Source organism: Durio zibethinus, chromosome 24 (genome assembly GCF_047325235.1).
Source record: "Durio zibethinus cultivar Kanyao isolate XHJ-2024 chromosome 24, ASM4732523v1, whole genome shotgun sequence".
Taxonomy (NCBI): domain Eukaryota; kingdom Viridiplantae; phylum Streptophyta; class Magnoliopsida; order Malvales; family Malvaceae; genus Durio; species Durio zibethinus.
The window spans coordinates 13,726,512-13,736,788 of NC_143185.1; the positions used below are offsets into that span (position 1 = coordinate 13,726,512).

The 10,277-nt window shown below is 28.6% G+C and overlaps 1 pseudogene; it reads left to right on the forward strand.

Moving 5' to 3' along the window:
- On the forward strand, positions 1–5,378 carry LOC149511941 (exocyst complex component SEC6-like; annotated as a pseudogene).
- Positions 5,379–10,277: the final 4,899 nt, after the last annotated feature.

Genomic DNA, 10,277 nt, shown 5'->3' on the forward strand with positions numbered 1-10,277 from the left:
ATGAGTTCAGATTCAAATTCAGTGTTTGACTTAGGCTCAGTAGAAACAAGTTTCGACTCAGAAGAATTAGTGGGTGAAAATATTGAAGAAGGGGACAAAGACAAATCAAGTAAAAAGAAGTCTTTATCTTTATCTTCCATGAATGAAGTCTCCTCTTGAATATAAGGTTGAGTAAAAAATGGTTTATTTTCTTCAAAAGTGACATACGCACATACATAAAATTTTTTGGTAGGAGGATGATAGCACTTATACCCTTTCTGAGTTGATGAATACCTCACAAAAATACACTTAATCACTTTTGGATCTAACTTTCCTCTGTTATGACTGTGAACATGAACAAATGATGTACAACAAAATATCCTAGGTATGAGGTTGTCTATGGTATTAAGGTTGGGACAGAATTGTGACAGTAGTTCCATAGGAGTTTTAAATCTCAAAACCCTTGAAGGTAACCTATTTATAATGTGTGTGGCAATGAGAACAGCTTCCCTCCAGTAAGATTTGGGTGCATTTGTTTGAAAAAGAAAAGCTCGGGTTGTGACTAGTAAATAGCTGTTTTTCCTCTCTGCCACTCCATTCTGTTGTGGAGTATTAACTCAAGAGGATTCATGGATAATTTCCTCCTTTTGGAAATAGATAGATAGACTTTGGTTGAAATAATCTCTGGCATTATCAAACCTAAATCTCTTGATTCTCACTCTAAATTGATTCTGGATCATATTTTGGAAGCTTAAAAACACACTATTCATATTTGATTTGAATTTAAGTAAAAAAACCCAAGAGACCCTAGTACAATCCTCTGTGAATGAAACAAATCATCTTGCACCAGAAATATTAGAAATTATAGAAGGACCCTAAATGTCACTATAAATCAAGTAAAAAGAAGTAAAACTTCTTTTGTTACTAATTGAAAAAGACACACGTCTGTGCTTTGCAAGTTCACAAACATCACAATAAAAATCTTCGACATTTAATCCTTTAAACAAAAAAGAAAACATGTTTCTCAAAGTTTCAAAAGAAAGATGTCTAAGAGAAAAATGATAAAGCCAAATTTTATCTTTATTGAAAGATTTTTTATAAAGAAATGACAAAGGTAAACTATTCTTGATATTACTTGTATTATTTGATATCTCAAGATAGTATAGTCCATCATTCTCCTTAGTAAGTCCAATCTTCTTCCCCGAACTCTGGTCCTGAAATTCACAATAAAAGGGATAAAAAGTCATTTTGCAATTCATATCTTTGGTAAGTTTTTGTATAGATATCAGATTAGTAGACAATCCAGGAACATGAAGAACATTTTTTAGAACAAATGAGGGATTAACTTGAATATCTCCTAATCCTGCCATTGTAGTAAGTGAACCATTTGCAACAATAATTTTCTTATTACTAGGACACATGGTATATGTACTAAATTTTTGTGAGAAATATGTCATATGGTCTGTGGCTCCTGAGTCAATGACCCAGGAACTCGTAATAGGCTTAACCGAGACATTTAATCCATGAAAACTAGAAGCTTTACTTGAACTAGAGACCTTACCCAATGAACATATCACAGTAGGCTTTTCAAGGGTTTTCAATAGGTTTCTCAGCTTTTCAATCTCTTTTCTATCGAACTCTCATTGTTTTCGAGACATCTGTAGTATTCTGGTGATTTTCTTAGTTGACACTTCCTTAAATTAGGTGGTAGTGATATCTATCTTTGAACTGAAACAAGTCTTAAGATATAACCAGAAATGACTTTTAGCAATGAAGGCTAAAGAAGGAAAAAATATAATGGCTATGAAGGCCTTAATAGGGTTTGACAATGAAGGTCTAAACAGGGTTCGGCAATGAAGGTCTAAATAGAAGTCAGCAATGAAGGTCTAAATAGAAGTCAGCAATGAAGGCTAAAAATTTTGTTTCCTAAGAATAGCCTAAAGCTTTGATACCATGTGAAAAAACTAAGAAATATATCTGTATGAAAAAGTAAGAGGAAAAACTGAATGTATATTGAAAAACTGCTCATTAAGAATTATACAAGAACCTTAGGTTTATATACAACTAAATAGGGGTTAAACTAGGAAACTAAATATTCCTAAAAATTGATCCTATAATTTAGGGATTGTCTATCCTAATTTTTTGTTCTAAATTTTAGGGATACAAATAGTTAATTCTAGAGATACAAATATAAATACATTGATTACAAGATTAGAACCAGCTGTAAATAAATGTTTTCTCATAATTTCAAGTGTACTTGGAAAGTTGACAAATTTCACATTGAAAATCTTTAGAGATATTATTGAACAATGAGGGAAATAGTCTTTTTAGGTATGAAATATTTGGATGTCCTAATCTATAATGTCATAACACGATAAGGTCATCCTTACAAGTGTTAGAGGCTATACTGTACAAGAGTTTTATGGTCTCTCAAGTACATCATATTGAAGAAGGTAGAGCCCTGCACACATCTTAGCATTGCCAATAATCCTCCTCAAGCCCAATTCTTGAAATTCACGCAAGTTGAGAAAAAATTTAGTGACACAACATCTATTATTCATAAGCTTACTGATGGAAAGTAGGTTACAACTTAAATTAGGGACATGGAGGACATAGTCAAGTATTATGTCTTTCGAAACTACAATAGAACCTATTCCTACCACCTTTGAGAAAGAACCATTAGCAATTTTTATAGCAAAAATATCATAGCAAGGTCTATATGTGTTGAATAAGGATGCATCTCCAACCATGTGATCTGACGCTCTTGAATCAACAATCCAAGATGTGTATTTCCCCGTGGGACATTTAAAGTGTTTAGGAAATTACCTTTTTCTGCTAGTAAACTAGTTCCAAAGGTTGTAGACTTGTTTTGAAGGGTTTGTTGAAGCATCACATCTTTGTGACTTTCCTCATACCATACCTCTACAGAAGAAGAGTTCTCACTCCTGTTGGCCATAATGGATACTCGTTTGGCTATAGTCTAATAGTTCAGGCCAACTTGCTCTGATACCATGTAGAAAACTTAAAGAACAATTTGCAAAAAACTTAAAGACCAATTATCCTTTTTTTTTTTTTTCTTATTCTATCTACATTGAAGGGGTACATCTAAGTAAATAGGAATAGTGAAGTTCCTTATTAGGAAAAAATTTATATGAAAACAAAAAACAAAAAATAATAAAAGGAAGGAGAATTATTCTATTCTAAAATAGAAAAAAAAATCCTTAAAAACTCGATAATTAGAATAGTTGACTAAATCAGAAGTGTGAATGAGAAATATTCCCAAATTAAATTAGGAAATCAAGCTGCACTAATGTAGGAGAGTCAAATTTCTATAGTATTTGGGTCAAATCCACTAGGAGTTTAAGAGGTCTAAATCTAGGATTTCAAATGATTGTTTGAGCTATGTATTTATCATCAGCCAAAGCAAAAAAAAAAAAAAAAAAGACCTCTCCCTTACCACATCTAAGATTGGTTAAAATGTTGAATTTTAGATCCTAGATTCCTCCAAACAAAGGATTTGAGATTCTTGAAAATTAAAAGAAAACAAATTTAAATCCAAATTCATCCCATACACAACCATATGCAGTGTTTTTTGAGGATGTTTTACTTTAAGTTGTATATGTGACTTTCAGATTGTTCTTCACCCTTGAAAGAGAATATTTTTGGTAAGCTTCTGTTAGTAAAACAGAAGCTTATGCATGCAATGTCCCTTTTTTCAAAGTTCCTGGTAGATGAGCACCTGTTGGAGTGAGGAAGAGTTCAGTTCAGATCACTTTCTGTTACTTGATTATGTTCCAAACATATTGAGGAAAAAAAAAAGTTACTTAATCAAAGCTCTGGAGTTTTTGAATTTAAAGCATTGATTTGGGTCTTTTACCTTTCTATTTTCAGAGTGGTGTGAAAGGCAGGTTACCGAGTACCTAGTTGCAACATTTGGTGACTATTTTACATATGTAAAGATGTAAGTTATCTTTCCTTAAAACTTGGAGGACAGCAAGATTACATTTCTTTCATTTATAAGGCATAAAAGCAATAAATTTCCATTTTATCAGATCTATAAAGGACATGCTTCTTTAATCCTCCATTTTTTCTCACTTCATCTAGAACTTCACCTTCTGCCATAGATGCTGAAGTTTCAACATTTAATAACCTTCACGATCAATTATATTTACTGTGTCTGGCTCCTTTTTCAGCAAAGATTACATAATTATCAGTTGTAATTGATTATTGTTTCCTAATATTTCAAAGTTAACCCAATATTAACTGATCTAGACCTGCTGGTCTGGCCGTTGAGCCAAATTGGATGCTGTGTCTTATCATGAAGTTGCTTTTTACTCTATGCCTAAGCATACTTTTATCTTGCTGAACTTTTCATTGATTTCCTTTGAGACTGGTTTGATAATCCTCTTTGGAATAAGATAGGTTTGTACAACACTTTATGCTCTGATGTACTTTGATTCATCATTCGTTCTCTATGTCAATGTGAATATATCGTTTCTTATTGATTTAATGCTTCTCAACAAAGGCATATCGAAGAAAGATCTTTCAGAAGATTTGTTGAAGCATGCTTAGAGGACACAGTGATTGTCTATATTGATCATCTTTTAACACAGGTTTTATTACTAAATTTTAATTGATTTTTAGGAATCGATTCTGTGTTGTTTTTCTCTTTCTAGTGGATAAATGCAGAATGTATCCTTATGTAACTTCTATTCTTTTTCATCATGATTATAGAAAAATTACATCAAAGAGGAAACGATTGAAAGAATGAGGCTAGATGAGGAGGTCCTTATGGATTCTTCTGGGAGTATATTAGTGTCTCTGTAAGTTCTGCTTCTTGATTCAGGCATTCTCTCAAAATAATCTTTTATGATGTCTTCAAATTCTTTTGTGATTGCTTTTGCCTTGTCATTCTGTTGTTGAATAAATTTCTATCAAATAGTTTCTGCTAGCTCTTTCTTCATCCTGGTTTTCTCTCTTCTGCAGAAAGTTGAAAGCAGAGTCCGGATACTGAGTGATCTAAGAGAGCTTGCTTCAGCTGAGAGTCTGGACACATTCACGCTAATTTATTCAAATATTCTTGAGCACCAACCTGACTGCCTGGTAAAAATTGATGATACAATAAGATGTTATCTAAGTTGTCCTTCTAGTATTTGTTCTAGAGGATAGAAAACAATAGACGAAAGAAGATGGAAAAAGTTATATTCACTACTTCTAGTATTTGTTATAAGGTTATACTGTGGTTGCAGAAATCTGCATATATGTTGTTTCTGAATAGATATTTCAAAATTTTCTAATTTCAGCCTGATGTTGTTGAGAAGCTTGTTGCATTGCGGGAAGGCATACCACGCAAAGATGCCAAGGAGGTAAATGCTGCCCTTTAATTTGGTTTATAAGTTTGATAATCATATGTGAGACTTTAGGATTTTGTTTGATAATGAAAGGAGAAGAGTGAGAAAGCAAAGCTAGGAGGAAACTGAAGTTGAAGAAAATGGATCAAGTAACAACTTTAGATGAAGAGATTAAAAATTGTAGAACCAGGGAAATAAAATTGGCTTTTTTTTTTCCATTTTCAACCAACTTTTGGGCCTAAAGGTTTTGGTGGATACGGAGTGCCAATGCTTCAGTAGTATACTCTTATTGTTCTACTATCGTTCTTTGTAAAATCTTTTGCCTTTGAAGATTGATGAACTTTGCCCTGTCTTATGTGAGCTTTTACCAGTGTTAATAATTTTATTGTCTTGCTCTAGTGATGTTGCATGAGGATTCTCCTCTTTAAATACGTATGGTTCCTTGGGGAACAGGTTGTGCATGAGTGCAAAGAGATATATGAAAACTCTCTTGTTGGTGGGAACCCTACGAAGGCGGGATTTGTTTTTCCAAGGGTGAAGTGTTTATCAGTCTCTAAAGGATCTATATGGCGAAAACTGACATAGTTCAGTTGTCTACTTTAGATTAGAGGTTTGTTGCTTTATAATTGTTTGTTTGTTTTTTTTTTTTTTTTTTAAGCATTCTAGGCTGTTATTAATTGTAGTAATAAAATTGCTTTTATATTTCTTTTAGGCATTTTGGTTAACGGGTGGGGATGTGAATTGGGGGGTGAGTGGGGGGAGGGGAATCTCATTGTTTTGTTATTATTATTAGGTGGATACCCGACATTGTCGTGGGTTAAACTTTTTTTTTTTTGCCATTTTTATTTCTTCATTTTTTTTAATAAAAAAAAGAAAGGTTAAAAAAATCAAATAGGAAAGACATATGGATATGTAAATTGACATCTTATTTTTAGGGTTGAAAAAAAATCAAGAAAATAAAAAATCGATTTGAAATCGTAATTTTCGATTTGATTGATATTTTTTAATTTTGATTAAATTTAAATATTAAATATATATTAAGTTTGAATTAAATTTTGGATCAACATATGAAAATTTTTAAAAAATAAAATCGAATTGAATTATATATTTTTATTAATTTATATATATATTTTAAAGTTTTATAAAATAAAAATAATTATTTATATATAGTTATTTAAATATATTAAAAATCTAATTAAAATAATATTATAAAAATTAAAATTTAAAATTTAAAATTTAAAATTTAAAAATTGATGAACCAAATTAAACTTATAAAATTTAGATTAGATTGAATTGGTTTAAAAAAAAATTAATTCGAAACGGATTTTAAAAATTTATAATATTATGTGTCATAAAAAAATCTAATTTAATTCAATACAAACTTTTATATTCTTACTTATTCTCATAAAATGTATCCAATAAAAAATAAAATTTAAAACAAAAAAAATTGCAAAAAGTATGAAAGTGAAAAATAAAAAATGAAAAAAATAGCTCATAGAAGGTATAATATGAACACTCTTACTAAGTTTGAAATATTAATTTATTAAATTATAAGTATCAAATAGTAATTTTATTAATATAATACAAATATAAAATAAATAAAATAATAATAAAATATATACCCTTATATATATATATATTGAAATGAGTTATGATAAAACATCCTAAATAAGTTTTTGCTATAATCTCGTCCTTAAAAAAAAAAAACACTTAGTTTATTGCAATTTGATCTCAATTAAAAAAAATTGTTTTTTTATGGATCAATATGGATTGTTTTATCATCTATATCAATTTACCTTTTTATTGCAAAATTTATCCAATTAAAATATACAAAAAAGGACAAAAGAGAAAAAACCAAATAAAGTATCATGGGAATGTCTTCATTGATCTTATATTTGTTTTTACAAAATTAATTTAATAAAAAAGGTATAAAAAATATAAATATAAAAACTATAAAAACAAAAAAAAATTATCCTCTATTGAATTGAAGTTTATTGTATAAAAATTGTTTCCATTCTTATTTATTGGCTTTTTTTACTACAAAATTTATTTAATTATAAAACAAAAAAATGAAAGAAAAAAAGTTAATATAATGAATAGTTTTAAAACTATAGTGAAATATTTAATGTGATATTGAATTTTAAAAACTTTTGATGTGATATATGAATTATAAATTTGTTAACTAATGAAGTATTTAGAGGGTTGTTTATTCATCATGGACATTATTTAAAGCTAGTCACTTTAGAATTGAATGTCACATTAGTTAATAGATTTATAGTTCATATATCATATTAAAAAATTTTAAATTTAGGTATTTTATTAAACATTTAATTATAATTTAAGGGTTATTTATGATATTAACAAAAAAATCAAATTGGGTGTTGCATGTACACTTCTATTTGGTTTTTTAACAAAATTTTCTATATTAAAAGCAAAAAATTAAAAAGAAACAAAAAAGTTAACAAATGAAAAAGAAAAAATAGAAAAAAAAAAGAAACATAAAGAGTCAAATGGACACCTTAATTAAATGTCAAACAAAAGTAAAAATAAGTCAAATTTATATAATAGATGAATAGATGAATTATATTTTAATTATATATAAATATAGTATTTTTATTAAATTAAAATATTAAATACACCTTTATTAATATAATAATATATAAATATAGAATAAAATAAATAATTAAAAATATAATTATATATGTATTGGGGGCAAGATGGAAGATTTGAAACCCGTTTTTGATTCGACCTCGATTTTAGAAAATGAAAATTTTTTATTTGATCTTAGATTTTTAAGCACTAACAAATATTAGATCGCACCAAATAGAAACTCATGAGATATGAGTTTTTCTGTCATCCTTATAATTATTAATTTTTTTCTTACAAAATTTATTTAATTTTAGAAAATAAAAAACTTGTAAAAGAATGAACTCAAATGGGGATTGCACGTGAATTTATTAAATTTAGATATTAAATAATAATTTTATTAATATAACAATACATATAAACATAAAATTAAATGAATAATAAAATATATATTTATGTTGGTAGATCGGAGGTAGGCCACCTTTATAAACTCCATGCATTTGAACACCGTGGGCGTTTGTGTGTGCTGAATGCACTATAAGGTTAGGGTATGCACTTTCATAACAACAATTACTTTTGAAAAAGTTGGTAGCGCCTGAGGTCTTAAAAGTGGTATCAAAGCCAAGGTTATGGGTTTAAGTTCTAATGGTGTTGCTAGGGGGAGATTGTTAATAGATCGGAGATAAGCTATATCCATTAACTCCATGTGTTCGAATTTCATGGGTGCTTGTGCGTGCTGAATGCACTAGACTAGGGTATACATGTTCCTAATAACAATTACTTTTGGGAGAGTTGGTAGCATCTGAGCTTTTATAAAGGGAATCAATCATCTGGGTAGGGGATCGATTAGGTCCCTTACCTAATTGATCGGGCAACCTTTGGTTGGCACTCCTATTTCAATTGACCCAATTGATCCCTTATATGGAGGATCGATCCTCTAGTGCTCAGAAAGCTATAACAACTTTTTTCTTTGTCTAAAATTTTGCAGGTTTCAAGCATTAAATGCAAACAATGGCTATCTCATTCTTTCAACATATAAATAAAGGTTTCCCACTACAATTGAAAAGTATGAAAAGCTAAGAGAACTTATTGCTTCTATCAATTATCTCCTTCAAACATTAAAGACCAATTTAGTGAGAGAAAAGTGCAGAAAGTTCATATTGTATATGTTTTTCTCTTAATCTTTTTCTCAATATTGATTTGTTCTTTATATTTGCAAACACTCAACCTTACAAAGGTTATTTGAGTTTGTAAAGCATTTCAAAAATTTGTATTGTGAGATTGTGAGCTTAAGGGGGAGGATAACCCTTAAGAGATTGTAGTGTTGATTGTACAGAGCTTTGAAGAGTTAGGTTGTAACTTTCAACACATGATGGATTGAACTCCCTAGCAAGTGAGGCTAAGAGAAATGACATAGCTGCCTAAAAGAAAGGCCAAACCTTTATAAATCTTAGTATTTAATTCTCTATTTTTATCTTTTTTTTAAAAAATAATTTTTAGTATACTTACATTTATTGTGTTTATTATCTTAGAAAAATTGATTTGTAAAATTTGTGCTCATTAGATATTGATTTTTTTTAAAATTTATTATAAACCAATTCACGCCATCTTGGTTTATTTCAAGTATTTATGCTAACAATTTATATATATCCTAGCAAGATAAAATATCATAAACTCGTATTTGACCTTATTTTGATTTTTGGAAAAAAATTGATCCAATCCCAAACTAGAAAAAAAATACACTTATTGGATATAGATGAATTAAAGTCAATCACTTGGAGTTTTTTTTTTTTGTCCTACATACCTATTATTGACATTTTTCTTTAAAAGTTTATTTACCAATTTTTTTATGCAAAATTTATTTAATTAAAAAATAAAAAATAAAAGGTGAAAGACAAAAAAAAAAGTAGGGTGTCATGTGTACATAATTGATGTCTTTTTCAAAAAATGATTTAATTTTAAAAACAATAAATGAAGAACAAAACTAAAAAAAGAAAAAAGAAAGAGACGGAAAGCAAAAATAAAAAAATAAAAAGGGAAGAAAGTTGCTACATTATATTAGTAATGATAAATTTTTTCTAAAAAATTTATATCATGATTTTAAAAAAATAAATAAGAGCTTTAAAAGACCAAAGAAAAAGACGAAAAAAATCAAAATCAGATATGATATGATATCAACATGTCCACTAATATTTTTTTCTTTAAAATTTATCAAATTAAAAAAAACTAACAAAATTTTTTTTAATAATAATATCAAATGGGCTTTATATAAAAAATAAAATATTTAATAAATTGAAAAAATAAAAATAAGGAATCTAATGGTTTCACATGTAGTATACTTGTGCTATCAAGTGGCCCTAA